Source organism: Rhinatrema bivittatum, chromosome 10, assembly GCF_901001135.1.
Source record: "Rhinatrema bivittatum chromosome 10, aRhiBiv1.1, whole genome shotgun sequence".
Classification (NCBI taxonomy): domain Eukaryota; kingdom Metazoa; phylum Chordata; class Amphibia; order Gymnophiona; family Rhinatrematidae; genus Rhinatrema; species Rhinatrema bivittatum.
In genome coordinates this window covers 127603673-127618059 of record NC_042624.1, presented here as the reverse complement: position 1 = coordinate 127618059, position 14387 = coordinate 127603673, and positions in this window count along the sequence as shown.

Here is a 14387-nt window from a genome sequence, read left to right as displayed (position 1 = left end):
TCCAGTGTCCTTCTGTTCCAGCTTCTGTCTGTCCATCTCCCCAGGTAGTACCCTCGGACCTTCTCTCTGGTACTGGCCTGTTCCTTGACCATTCTGTCCGCTGCCTGCATCCTGACCTCTGCCTGCCTTGTGACCTCGTCTGACCTCCAGAACATGACCTCTGCCTTGTTGACTACTCCTCGGACTGACCCTTGGATTCTGACCTCGGCTGCCATTGACCACGTCTCCTGATTCTGGCTTTGTCCCTTGCCTTGTCATCGCCTACACTGTTCTGACCTTCCTTGCTCCTCCAGACCAACAGTGTGAGGTCTGACCATGCTCCCTTGCTGTTCATGGGCACGCCTCTCTACTACCTCTCCGGGAGACCCTGTGAGGCCCACCTAAGTCCAAGCGGCCCGGGTCCCTACGGGCTCCACCCGGGGGGGACCTCGAGCTTCCAGTGGAGAAGCTCATCCTAGCCTCTGTCTCCTCCTGTGCTCTGCCCCTGAGGTAGGTGCTTTTTGGTCCCTACCAGGGAGCTGTTCTCCACTGCTCCACGACAAGGGTCCACCTCCAAGCGCAACAGGTTGCTAAGGCCATGGACTCGGCGGAGACTCCCGCCTCCAGGGCCCTACTGGGGTTGGCTGCCACAGTCAAAGAACATTATCAAGCTTTGGAATTGCTAGCCTCTTCGGTGGAAGAGCTTCATTCCCAGCTGTGAAATACAGCTCTGCCCAAACCCGTGGGCCTATCAGCCTCTATGCTACCCAAAGCATCGTTGGCGTTTCTCCTCGGTACAACGGGGACATACGTTCCTGTCATGACTTCCTCAAATAGTGCTTCATGCAATTTGTACTGCAACCATCCTTGTTCCCGAAGGAAACAACCAAAGTGACCTTCATCCTTTCCCGCCTGGAAGGGAAGGCTCTGGCATGGGCCTCTCCCTTATGGGAACGCTCTGATCCTATGCTTTCCAAGCTACCCGAGTTTGTTGCTTTCTTCAAGCAGACCTTTGGAGACCCAGGCCGCCAAGCTGTAGCCAGCCATAATCTACTCCACTTCCGTCAAGGGTCTCGGACCCTCTCTGAGTATAGGGTGGAGTTCAGGACCCTGGATTCTGAGCTTGGGTGGCAAGAAGATTGTCTGCAAGCCATCTTCCTAGATGGACTCTCCAGCGCTCTCAAAGATGAACTCTCCGTCCATGAGACTCCCACGTCTCTAGAGGACCTGATTTCCCTCACCTGGAAGATCGACCATCGTCTCCGGCAAAGGTGCCTAGAAGTAAAGGCTTCCCGCTCTCCTACACCACATCCCACATGTGTCCAGAATCCTCCAGCTAAAACTCCAGCACCACCACCTTCTCTCGTGGTGGAACCTATGGAGGTGAACCGTGGGCGACTGTCTCTGACCGAACGTCTCTGTCGGAGGAAGGAGGGTCTTTGCCTTTACTGTGGCACTTCCGGACATCTTCGGCAATCCTGTCCAGTCCGTCCGGAAAACTGCAATGCCTGAGCCCGGCGGGGATCCCGAGCTTAGGCGCTACTGTCACCGGCCCCCAATTCCTGCTTCCAGTCTCTCTGGGCATCGAGGCCCACTCCTTCACCACCACTGCTCTTGTCGATACAGGAGCAAGTGGCAGCTTCATCATGGATGACAACGTCAAGCTTCTGAACATTCCTCTTCAACCATTAGATGTGAGCCTCCGCAACGCCTCCATTCAAGGAGAACATCTTCCAGGGCTCATTACTCATCAAACAGTGGCAGTCCATCTTACCGTGGGCACTCTCCATGAGGAGGAGATGTCCTCCTATGTGTTAAAACATTCCACACATCCAGTCATCCTGGGGCTGCCTTTGCTCCAGGTCCACGAACCCCAGTTCGATTGGCATTCCCTGCAGTTGATGCAGTGGGGTTCCCAATGCCAGAAGACATGCCTACATCAAGTATCTCCAGCAGTCTCTGTCATGAAGGCTACCACTCTATCTGGTTTGCCTACTCAGTATGTTGAGTTCAAAGATGTCTTCTCGAAGCAGAAGGCGGATACCTTGCCTCCGTTACGCAAGTTCAATTGCTCCATAGAGCTTCTGCTGGGCGCGACAACTCCCAAGAGCAGAACTTACCCATTGTCTCACCCAGAAACCCTAGCCATGTCTGAGTATATCAAAGAGAACCTAGAAAAAGGGTTCATTCGTCCCTCTGATTCTCCCGCTGGAGCGGGCTTTTTCTTCGTCAAGAAGAAGGATGGTGGTTTACGACCTTGTATTAATTACAGAGGGCTCAATGCCATAACCCGCAAAGACCATTACCCCCTGCCCCTTGTCAATGAGCTGTTTGATCGCCTTCAAGGGGCACGGATCTTCACCAAGTTGGATCTGAGGGGTGCATACAATCTGGTACGCATCCAAGCTGAAGCTATCTGGAAAACCGCATTCAATACGAGGGATGGTCACTATGAATATACCGTGATGCCCTTTGGGCTATGCAATGCCCCAGCAGTCTTTCATCGCCTTATAAACAAAATCCTTTGAGACCTCTTGTACTCATTCGTAGTCGTATATCTTGACGACATCTTGATCTTTTCCAAAGACCTTGAATCCCATCAAGATCATGTTTGGATCATCCTCCAACGTCTAAGAGAAAATCATCTATATGCCAAGTTAGAAAAGTGCCTCTTCAAGCGAAATCGCTTACCCTTCCTAGGGTACATCATATCCGATCGATGTTTCTCCATGGATCCAGAGAAAGTCCAGGGGATCCGAGACTGGCTCCAGCCAGTAGGCCTACGGGCCTTACAACGTTTCCTTGGTTTTACTAATTATTACTGGAGCTTCATAATTATTCTACCCTAGCTGCTCCGCTCACCGCCATGACCAACAAAGGAGTTAACACTCGTGCGTGGACACCCAAAGCACAAGCCGTCTTTCAGACGCTAAAAGAAACCTTCTGTTCTGACCCTTGTCTTCAGCATCCAGACCCAAGACGTCCATTTGTCGTCGAAGTCTACGCCTCTGCAATTGGAGCAGGAGCCATCCTAAGTCAGTTTCTCCAAAGGGTAAATTGATACCTTGTTCATTCTATTCCCACAAGTTCTCTCCTACAGAGCAGCACTACACCATTGGTGACTGAGAACTTCTCGCCGTCAAGTTGGTGCTCCAAGAGTGGTGCCCCTGGTTGGAAGGGGTGCAACATAAATTTACTATTTTCACTGACCATAAGAATCTTGAGCACCTGAAAGAAGCTCAACTCTTGAATCCTAGACAAGCCCGATGGGCGCTCTTCTTTCAACGGTTCAATTTCATCCTAGGTTATCGCCCAGCTTCTAAGAACCTCTGTGCTGATGCACTATCAAGATCCTTTGAACCAGAGGATGTTCCCAGACACATCATAGATTCTGCCTGCGTATCCCTTGCTGTGACCACCACAGTTCCAGTAGGGAAAACCATTGTCCGACATAGATTACGTGAACGAGTTTTGAAATGGGCCCATGATTCCAAGTTGGCAGAACAGCTGGGTCGTATCAGGACCCTAGAGATGTTGCGGAGATATTACTGGTGGCCCAACATGGTGCAAGACTCTCTTAACTATGTGGATTCATCTCCCATCTGTGCCCAACAGAAGCCACCTACCGGACGGCCTTGGGACCTACTCCAGCTGCTTCCAGCACCTACTGAGCCATGGTCCAGCATCTCAAAGGACTTCATCACAGACATGCCTTCGTCCCAGAACAATATCGTAATCTGGGTCATCATCGACCGTTTTTTGAAAATGGGTCATTTTATTTCCTTGCCGGGCCTCCCATCAGTCCCAGAACTAGCCAAGTTGTTCATGAAACACATTTTCCATCTCCATGGACTCCCAAAGGAAATTATATCCGACCGAGGACCACAGTTTGCCGCCATGTACTGGCGCTCCTTATGCAAGAAGTTTAACATTGCCTTGAATTTCACGTCAGCCTATCACCATAGGCCAATGGTCAAGCTGAAAGGACCAACTGGACCTTGAAAATATTCCTTCGTTCCTACGTGAATGACCAGCAGGACAATTAGTCTGATTTGCTACCCTGGGCTGAGACATGGGTGTGGTGGAATCATCAAGAAGGAGCTTGGCCAGACTGGAGAGGATGCTTGCTGAGGCACCCTGGTGGAGAGGAGGCTGCACCACTGGCCGAGTCCGAAGGCCAATAAGTAGATAGCTTGGGTAACTTGAAACAGAATTAAGTGGAGACCTCTACTGGTGGAGAAGTGTCATAGCTAGATGTAGCAAGGTAGGATTTTGGCATGAAATCAACTCCCACTCCCTCTCTTGTCACTCATTGTCACAAATCTCTAAACCCCCTCATTACAAATGTGTTTACCCCCTCTCCTCCCTTCAGTGCGTGACATCATTTATATTCAGCCCTTAAGATGGCATTTTTTTAAATAATATATTTTATTCTGCGAGTTTGCAACCATGAACAATTGCAATAATACACATGACAAATATAAAGCATAGCAAGTGTGAAATATCACATAGAAAGCATTTCTTGTAATCTTTAACTCATATTTTCTAATGTATTAGTACCCTTACTTATGTGAAAACATCCCCTACACACTCATATCCACACATACCACCCACTCACACCCTGATCCTAATAGGAACCATTTCTATATTTCCATTACAATATAGATTTATTCTATGTTCAGTATCTCTTATTCCTCTCCATCTATTTTTTACCTTTTTCTCTCATATCCTGAGATCGGGAATTGTTTGAAGGTTCCAGGCTGGAAACCTCAGGCCAGAGGAAATAAAGCCCTTTCCGGTAGCTGAGTTCTTCTACAGTAGTGAGAATATTGTCAGGAATCTCAACCCATCAGCAGCCTGAAAAGCCAAGTAAGAGGCAGGAGGGGAAAGCAAATCTCTTCCTTCCTTCCCTGCTCCTAAGAATGTCTGCAAAGCAAACTGCTTTCCATCCTACTCACAATAACTAAATATTTACACTTTCAGGAGACCTCAGCCTTAATTTAATATTCATTAGACCATTTAGTGAACAAATTATCTGGCTAATGTTAGCCGGATAACTTATCCCAGGCTTCCCAAACCTGTCCTGGGGACCCCACAGCCAGTTGGGTTTTCAGGATATCCACAATGAATATGCATTAGATAAATTTGCATACCATGGAGACTCGGTGTATACAAATTTGTTTCATACATATTCATTGTGGATATCCTGAAAACCCAACTGGCTGTGGTGTCCCCAGGACAGGTTTGGGGAGCCCTGCCTTCTCCTGTGTATTCAGAGGAATAAACGTCTTGCTGAATGTACTTGTTTAACGTTATCTGGCTACATGCATCCGGCTAATTTTAAATCCTTACCGGCTATGTCTGAATATTGCTGCTTAGATTTTAAACTTAGCTGGCCTTTTGCGGCCAGATAACGTGATCCTTATCGGGATATCTTTAAAAGATATCCCATGTGTAACACTTGGAAGCGCTGGAAGCGTAAACTGAGAGTAGTTTATGCTTTTAACATTTCCTATCATAGCAGTGTTGGTGATTAAAATCCTTGCTCCTGGCTGGCACGATGGTTTGTCTGTGGGGGGGAGTGTGGGATGGGATGAGTTTTCTTAGGGGGGGAGGTTTGTGACTGGGGAAGGGGGTGCAATAGAAATTTTGTAATTGGAGATGGGAAAAGGGTGGGGGAGGGGAGCACAGTCGCCCAGTGATTAGTATTTCAGGAGTACTGGGCTAGATATTGCAGTTTACAAGCAGATGGGAGCCACAGGCTCTTTGATTTTTTTTTACTGATACAGCGATACTTACCCAGACATCTTTTAAAGATATCCAAATAAGTAGCAAGCTCTTCTGCCACAGAAGGCCGGATAACTTTAGACCTTTTTAGAGCAGGTCAGAGCAGGTGTAAAGTTATCCGGCTAACTTTGCAAAATATACCCAATATTCAGCTAGGTTAGCCGGGTATCTCCGCCTCGCCCGCAACACCCCTGAAATGCTGCTAAATTATAGCCAGATAACTATTTATAATTTAGCCAGATAAGTAGATGAACATGCCACGTTTTCTTTTTAGATGCGTAACTTTTGAGTTATCTGTCTAAACAGGTTTTGAATATGGACCTCCATATTTATAAACAGCCATTCTCAGAAAAAATTCAATTTAATTTATTTAATTGATATTATTTAATTGATAAAAGGTTTATCAGAGCTGATCACAATAGAAATAGCCAACAATACAATCAGTTTAAATAGTACAGGAATTCAGTCTAATTACTGATTTACAGCACTACTAAAAGCACAAGGCTGCTTCCCTTTGCACGTTTATGAGATGAAACACAGGAGCCTTCTGGAAACACATTGCATGCAGATACAAAACATTTGCAACAGGACGGAGATGTCATCCTCAGGGGGAAGCCACCGCTACTTCAGCAAGGAACCCCATGCAGATGTTTATCCATTGAAAACCCCATGCAGATGTTTATTCATTGAAAACCTCCTACGAGTAGTTTGCTTCTCTGTCTATCAGAGTAATTTCTTCTTTTTATCTGGGATTGGGATAGTCTGGCCTTCCCTTTCTGTAGGACTGGTATAGCTCCCTCTTCTATTTTTTGGGATTGGAGTAGTTTGTTATTCTGTTTTTTGGACTTGGGATTGGAGTAATTGTCTCTCTAAGATTGGGGTGGTTTCCTTCTCTCTCTGGGTCCTACTTATTAAAAGTTTTCTCTCATGTTGGGTCTCCCACGTGCCCCAGGTTTGATGGGGTGGGGTGGGGGGGGGGGGAATACACTGAAAATGGAGGAGGGAGTACCCATAGATCCCTGCAGTGCAATCTAAATCTGTCAGACTGGGTGATTCCCTGAAGCAGAAGAAGTTTAATTATTTGCATTTATCTATCATGGCTCTGAGTGAACATGACGTTTTCTCTTTTGTAGAGGGAGCTGAGCTGGTGAGCACAGGAGATGCTCTGTGACATGCATGAAGTTTTTGTCTGTAAGAGAGGGCTTCTTGTCCAGAGTTCAATTAAACTGAAGGGTAGTGGACACTCTGCTTGGTGGCTGCTGACTATCAGGCCAATGCCCTGGAGGGCATTCATTTGTTGGGCCTGATGAAGATGTTCTAAGATTTGTGAGTGGTGTAGATGGTAGTGCGATGTTGAGCACCTTTGAGCCAATAGCACCATTCCTTAAGAGCAAGCTTGATGGCCAGTAGTTCTCTGTCTCCGATTCCATAGTTGTATTCTGCGGAGGAGGAGTTTTGTGAAAAGAAAGAGAATGGATGAAAGAGTGCTGACTCAGTACTGCTCCTACTCCCAGCAATGAGGCATCAACTTCGAGGATAAAGGGTCATGTGGGAGCAGGGTGATGGATGCAAGGCTTTTGAAGGAATGCATCCTTCAATTTTTGGAACACAGTGACTGCCTCTGAAGGTCAGGCTTTAGTGTTGGCTCCTTTTCAGGGGAGTGCTGTAAGTGGAGCTGCAATTTGTGAATAGTTAGGAATGAAATATCTTTAATACTTGGCAAAGTCTAGGAATCTCTTCAAGGCGCAAAGACCGGAGGATTGCAACCAATCTTGGATGCACTTGACCTTATCTGGATCCATATGGAAGCCCTTGCTAGATACGATGTATCCTAGAAAAGGCAGACTCTCTTTCTTGAAAAGACATTTCTCCAACTTTGTGTATAGTTATCTCATAGTCTCTGGAGGACTAGGCAAATATGCTGGCCATGGGAGTTGAGATCCTTAGAGAAGATAAGAATATCATCGAAGTACACGATGACATAGACATAGAGGAGGTCTCTGAAGATTTCATTCATCATCTTCTGAAATACAGCAGAGGATTTAAATAACCCAAAGAGCATTACTAGATACTCATAGTGCCCATCTCATAAGAACATAGAAATTGCCATACTGGGTCAGACCAAGGGTCCATCAAGCCCAGCATCCTGTTTCCAACAGTGGCCAAACCAGGCTAAAAGAACCTGGCAAGTACCCAAGCACTAAGAAGATCCCATGCTACTGATGCCAGCAGTAGCAGAGGCCATTCCCCAAGACAACTTGATTAATAGCAGTTAATGGACTTCTCCTCCAAGAACTCATCCAATCCTTTTTTAAGCCCAGCTACACTAACTGCACTAACCACATCGTCTGGCAACAAATTCCAGAGCATAATTGTGCCTTGAGTGAAAAAGAATTTTCTCCAATTAGTTTTAAATGTGCTACTTGCTAACTTCATGGAGCCACCCTAGTCCTTCTATTATCCAAAAGTGTAAATAACCGATTTACATCTACCCATTCTAGACCCCTCATGATTTTAAAGACCTCTATCATATCCCCCCTCAGCCGTCTCATCTCCAAGCTGAACAGCCCTAACCTCTTTAGCCTTTCCTTATAGGGGAGCTAGTCCATCGCCTTTATCATTTTGGTCACCCTTCTCTGTACCTTCTCCAGTGCAACTATATCTTTTTTGAGATGCCATCTTCCATTCATCTCCATGCTTGATCTGAATTAGATTGTAGGCCCCATGAAGGTCCAGCTTTATAAATACTGTTGATCCCTAGAGACAGTCAAACAACAGAAATGAGTGGTAAGGGGTACCGGTCCTTTCGTTATTGCGTTCAATCCTATATAGTTGATACATGGACGCAATGAGTCATCCTTTTTGGAGATGAAGAAGAAACCTGCCCCGCTGGAGGAAGTGGAGGGCTGATGAAACCCCAGTCAAGGTTTTCTTTGATGTATTCTGACATTGTTTTCGTTTCTGGGGAGGATATGGGCAGATGAAATTTAATGTGGACAAGTGCAAGGTGTTGCATATAGGGAAAAATAACCCTTGCTGTAGTTACACAATGTTAGGTTCCATATTAGGAGCTACCACCCAGGAAAAAGATCTAGGCATCATAGTGGATAATACTTTAAAATCGTCGGCTCAGTGTGCTGCAGCAGTCAAAAAAGCAAACAGAATGTTAGGAATTATTAGGAATGGAATGGTTAATAAAACGGAAAATGTCATAATGCCTCTGTACCGCTCCATGGTGAGACCGCACCTTGAATTCTGTGTACAATTCTGGTCGCCGCATCTCAAAAAAAGATATATTTGCGATGGAGAAGGTACAGAGAAGAGCAACCAAAATGATAAAGGAGATGGAACAGCTCCCCTATGAGGAAAGGCTGAAGAGGTTAGGGTTGTTCAGCTTGAAGAAGAGACGGCTGGGGGGGGGGGGGGGGGATATGATAGAGGTCTTTAAGATCATGAGAGGTCTTGAATGAGTAGATGTTAATCGGTTATTTACACTTTCAAAAAATAGAAGGACTAGGGGGCATTCCATGAAGTTAGCAAGTAGCACATTTAAGACTAATCGAAGAAAATTCTTTTTCACTCAACGCACAATTAAGCTCTGGAATTTGTTGCCAGAGGATGTGGTTAGTGCAGTTAGTGTAGCTGGGTTCAAAAAAGGTTTGGATAAGTTCTTGAAGGAGAAGTCCATTAACTGCTATTAATCAATTTTACTTAGGGAATAGCCACTGCTATTAATTGCATCAGTAGCATGGGATATTCTTAGTGTTTGGGTAATTGCCAGGTTCTTGTGGCCTGGTTTGGCCTCTGTTGGAAACAGGATGCTGGGCAATTTCTTTTGTTCTTATACTCTCCCACAGGGCGATTCCGTATTGGGTAACAGATTGATGGCATAGTCGTATACCCTATGGGAAGGCAGCATCTCAGCCTCCTTCTTGGAGAACACATCGGTGTAATCTGTGTAGTGTGGAGGCACCCCTTCTAGAGTTGTTATCAAGGGCAAATGAGGTGCTGATTCAACCCATTATAGGCATGACCTGTGGCAATGAGATCTCCAGCTGGTAGCTGTAATAAAGCCCAGTTGAAGTGTGGCTACCAATTTGCAAACCCCAGGAACCTCTGTAAGGGACAAAGTCCAGAGGGCTGGTGCCAGTTCAAGATACAGGTCACCTTCTCTGGATCCATGTGGAAGCCGGCACTAGAAACTATATATCCCAGGAAAGGTAAACTTTCCTTCTCAAAGACTCATTTTTCCAATTTGGTGAACAGCTTGTTGGCCCATAGACGCTGAAGAACTTGACAGTCATCTCAGCGATGGGTTTGAAAAGATAAGAATATCATTGAGATAGATCACTACGCTGATGTAGAAGAGATCCCTGAAGACCTCATTCATCATATTTTTTTATAACTCTTTGTTTATAAAATTGTTTGTTACATATTTAAACAATATATAACAGAATCCCATGTAGCGCCCCCCCCCTAGAAACCAACAAATCAGCAGACACAGCCGTTATAAAATAGCAATAACAGACGCATACAGTATGCAACACAAGAAATTAGAGTCAATGAGCCAGACAACAGAGGATGCCATGTGACCATAGTATTGGTGGTATATACCCCTATTTGCTGGTATTTGAATGATTCCCCTGTCATGTCCAATTTGAGCTTTTCTAAATCAGCCATATCTCTTACTTGCGCCTTCCAGTGTCTTATTGTGGGATGAAATTTCCAAAAAGTGGCTATAGTAAAACGTGCTGCAAGTAACAGTTGCCCCACTAACTTACAAAATTTCTGAGGGATATCGGATATTTCTTGAGTCACTTGTGACCAAAACTGTTTTACAAATGAGCAAGACCACTACAAATGCTGATTGGTGCCCTCTTGTCCACATATACTCCAGCACCTAGAACTCAGACCAGGAGAGAATCTCGCATAATATACCAGAGTACGGTATGTTCATTCATCATATTTTGAAATACCGTGGGGGCATTGCATAGGCGAAAGGGCATGACGAGATATTCATAGTGGCCATCCCACATGGTCTTCCATTCGTCCCCTGGCCTGATTTGGATAAGGTTGTATGTTCCCTGAAGATCTAACATTGTAAATATCTTAGCTCCTTGAAGCCAGTCCAGGAGTTCAGAAATAAGCAGCAAAGAGTAGCGACCCTTTTTAGTTATAGCATTTAGACCCTTTTCTGGGCTGACTAGATTCCTGGGAAAGAGGCCTGCTGACTCAGAGTGTCTGAAAAGCAGAACTACTGGCACAGGGTGACTAGGAGGCAAGACCACTGGCTCAGGATCCTTTGCATACTGGACCATTGGCACAGGGTGAGTGTAAAGTGGCATGGGGTGAATGGAGAGTAAGACCTTTGGCTCAGGATCCATTGATGGCTGGACTACTGGCTCAGGATAAGTAGAGAGTTGAACCACTGGCATGATAGATTAGGGCTTCTTCCAGAGAGGCATGGCTGGCTGGAGCTCCTCCTGGAGTGGCATGGCTGGACTGAGCTCCTCCCAGAGTGGAAAGATTCAACTGAGTTCCTCCTAGAGCGGCATGACCAGACTGGATTCTCTCGAAGTTGGCAGATGGCTTGGAGACGCAGGCTCCTACTGGATCAAGACTGCGATTGCAGGTTCCTCCTGGAAAGGTTCAACTGGAAAGGATTGCAATTGTTGAGGTAGGTCCATAGCACTGGACGTTTCCTCCTGGAGTGGATCATCTGGAATGGAGTCCTTCAGAACTCCATGACTGCTGGATCAAAATCCTCTTGAAGCAGAGGCTTGAACAGTTTTCTTCACTCACTGGTTGACAAAAGATATTGGAGGTTCCGGAGACAGAACAGCAACTTGGCATGGACTTTGTGGAACAGGAAGAGGCTTGGTCTCTGACCTAGATCCAGAAATGGCATGCAGGAAAAATGTGCAAGCAACCTTCTTGGCCGTCAGTGTTTGCCTTGTTAGTGAGCTGCTGCAACAGCTGTGGTTTTCCTTTTTTTTTTTTAATGTAATGTTTATTGATTCTTTTAAACACAAAAGCAATGTACATATGCTTGCAGGATTGTTACAGCTTAATAATCATCAATGCAATATTATTAATAACTGTAAAAGGCAATGTGTAACATATGAATAAACTCGGATTAAGATTTCATGCTACCCAAAAAAGTTGTAAGAGTCATTCTGTACCAGCGCCTACTAATGGCGTAATAATAAATAGTGCCAGCATTTACATCACGTGATCAGTCTTCTCCATTCTAAATCATTTATTCCAATGGCACTAAATTAAAAAATGCTAATGAAAAACTGAAAACGAAAAGTTCTGAGTCTCATGACTCTACGGTTTGGTCGCTTGATCAATATAAAAATTAAACAATACGATTCAACTTCAGCATTGAGTCAATCAGTGTAAACCGCCTCAGGACTGAAGATTCAGAACTGTTCCTTACAGGCCAAATAATCGAGCACATTTCCCTCTCTCCAAGGATGGGAAACCTGTTATATTAACGTCCATCTTAAGTCTTCAAATGCATGGATAAAATCCAAACAGTGTTATACAAATGGGACTCATTTCTTACTAGTAGACAGTTTTGATGTTTAATAAGTTGCACTTTAACCATTCTCATAGCACATCCCACAAATACCTTGCAACAAGAATGCATAGGAGGAAGTGTACGAAGGGCCGTTATTTAACTGAATCTGTTGCAGTGTTCCTGGATGATACCTCGCAGTCCATTGAAAAGATTGTGCACAAGGGAAAAGGAAATACACAGGAAATCTCCTCTGTCATCAAGCAGTGAATGATTTGTAGAGGCTGAAAATTCAGATCACACTATTATATCTTTTATATTATGCAGTTATGGGAAGTTCTTTGAAACCAAATGAATGAACAGAATTATTAGGCATTGGCCAAGTATGCTGACTGTTGGCTTTCTTTAAAAATTATAAAAACATACTTAAATTTTTAAAAATAATTATTGGTTACAGATTGATTGAAAGAGAGTTACAAAGTTAAACATGACATTATTGTGCAATATTTAAGGTAAACTACTATTTGCTGATTTTAACATTGAAAATAATTTTTTAAAAAGTGAATATGGCATATGCAAAGTATGGATACCCTTCCAGTTGACCTGTTAATCCTTTTTTTTTTTAAGTGGTTAATAATACCCAAAACATTGATTGACTTATTAAGCCTTCAGTTAGTCAGGTAAAGACAATTCCACAGTTTGACAATTTTAAACTCTGAGGTTCTGATTGTTAATTTATCTATTTTTAACAACCAGTTGCTTGAGCATTTAAAAATGAAGATAGTTCACTCTTACAAGGCAGGGGACTTCTATAAAAAGCTTTCTAAATGCTAATAAGGAAATTTTGAGGACATGGTAAGATCTGCAAGATCAAGAAGAAGCTTTGATAGAACCACTGGAAAACTGTCAACGTTGCAAACAGAACCTAGACAACATTACAAATGACCCGCTGAGACGTTTATCTGATGCTGGGGTAGTGGTTCACAGGGTTAGGGTTAGAGTTAGGATTAGGGACCCAGAGATCACTGCAAATGTCCTGCTGGGAAGTTTATCTGATGCTGGGGTAGTGGTTCACAGGGTTAGAGTTAGGATTAGGAACCCAGAGATCACTGCAAATGACCTGCTGAGAAGTTTATCTGATGCTGGGGTAGTGGTTCACAGGGTTAGGGTTAGAGTTAGGATTAGGGACCCAGAGATCACTGCAAATGACCTGCTGAGAAGTTTATCTGATGCTGGGGTAGTGGTTCACAGGGTTAGGGTTAGGATTAGGAACCCAGAGATCACTGCAAATGACCTGCTGAGAAGTTTATCTGATGCTGGGGTAGTGGTTCATGGGTTCACAGTACAGCATTACTTACTTAACAGTGATCTGCATGGGAGCATTGTCAGAGGAAACCTTCTCGACAAGCTCATCAGAAGTCGTTGTCTAAGGTAAGCACTAAGCAGCAAAGCAGCACCTTGATAAGCCTAAATCTTTTTGAACCAAGTGCTTTGTGCTGATGAAAGAAGATTGAACTGATTAGACACAAGCACATAAGAAATGTTGAACCTTGCATGGGGGTGTGGCAGGCAGTGTCACAGGGTGGAAGGAAAAATGTATTCCAGATATCCTAGAAGGTAACGTCCCACACTCAGTGAAGAAATGGAAGCTGAAAAGAGCTTGGATATTTCAGCAAGAATGATCCATCCCTCAAAAACCAAGCACAAAATGCTTCAAGAAAGAAAGATGAATGGCTTTCACAGTCTACAGGTTTGATGATTCAGAATCTGAGGGGAGATGTGAAACCTGCAGTGCAGGCAAGGAGAGGTAGCAGAGTGGGACCTTTAACTGGCTGCAGGAAAGGTTTCTGCCATAGAAAGTGTTACAGAAAGAGGCACCTGCCACATTCACAGTTTTCTTATAACGAATCTAAAAGAAAAGTGCAAATAAATAGCAGTTATGCATTAAAATGTGCAGAAATATGTTGTGTTGAGCGTTGTACCCTGGAGAGGCTGTGAAAGCTTCTGCTCACATAGAAATTCATTGAAGCTTATTATCTGAGCACGGCTCCATGTCTGCATGCATTGTGGTGTTACTGTGCAATTTTTAACTCTTAGC